Below are 1,216 nucleotides of genomic sequence, written 5' to 3' on the forward strand. Positions count from 1 at the left end.
AAAGAAAGTATTGAATGTAGATGAAATATTGAGTGTTCAATATAAAGGATCAAATATATAAATATAAAAATATAAATATATATTTATGATCATTAACAGTCATTTAATTTTATTAACAAGCTAAAATTTTGAAAATTGTATAATATAATTATATTAAAAGAAAAAAAAAACAGTAACAATAATTGGCTGAAGTGGAAGAGAGAGAAAGAGTTAAGTTGTGAGATGCAGGTGGGATTAGAACTGACACTTCTTCATTAACATACAAAATTAAGAGGAATGACCACCAAAGTGGACTCCTAATATTTCGTATATTTTCATTTACATTTTGGCGTTTTGCTGAAATTTTTCTTGAGAACACACTCTTCATGGTAATGGCGATTTGATGTCTATATTTAGCATATTAGGAGTCCACTTTGGTGGTCATCCCTCTTAATTTTTTATGTAATATAATTTTTAATCTTCAGATTTTTTAAATATGCTAAGCCACTGGTTTTAATTGATTAATATCAATTTCTACCCTCATTATTTAATTTATATATATATATATACATATCATCATCATCATCGTTTAACATCCGCTTAACATGTGTGTGTATATATATATATATATATAACCTGATTTGACACCAGGTGCAAAATCAGATTGGAGCCTGGTGTAGCCATCTGGTTCACTAGTCCTCAGTCAAATTGTCCGACCCATGCTAGCATGGAAAGCGGACATTAAACGATGATAATGATGATGATGACATACACACATATGTATACATACATATATGTGTGTATATAAAAGTAAAAAAAACCTCCCTCAATCTGACTGTGAGTGTTTGAGCTGTTCAATCAACGAAACAGCCTTCTCCAATTAGTATGTAAGTGGCCGAGTAATCCACAGGCGCGTGTAGCCTTAACATAATTCCTCATCAGAATCAATGTGACACAGACTGTGGACAAAGCTGACCCTTCAAATCACAGCAAAACTCTACATGACAGGCTTCAACACTTTTTAACTGAATTTCACTCCCAGGACTTGAGTCAACCCGAAAATCATTAGCCATAATTAGCTGCAGAGACAAAAGAAAAAATAATAATTAGCAATAACTGCATAATTAGTGGTATCTTGGGCTAATGCCTCTGACTATAACCCAAGCACTGAGAGCCTGAATGCATGCATGTATGTATGTATGTATATATATATATATATATATATATATATATATAT

General features: G+C 31.5%; 1 protein-coding gene across 3 annotated transcripts in view; it reads right to left on the minus strand.

Moving 5' to 3' along the window:
- LOC106870063 (zinc finger protein ZFP2) overlaps positions 1–1,216 on the minus strand; it is a 20,445-nt gene that overhangs the window by 7,342 nt on the left and 11,887 nt on the right. The gene's annotated exons all lie outside the window — the stretch shown is intronic.

Source organism: Octopus bimaculoides, chromosome 14 (assembly GCF_001194135.2).
Source record: "Octopus bimaculoides isolate UCB-OBI-ISO-001 chromosome 14, ASM119413v2, whole genome shotgun sequence".
NCBI classification, from domain to species: Eukaryota; Metazoa; Mollusca; class Cephalopoda; order Octopoda; family Octopodidae; genus Octopus; species Octopus bimaculoides.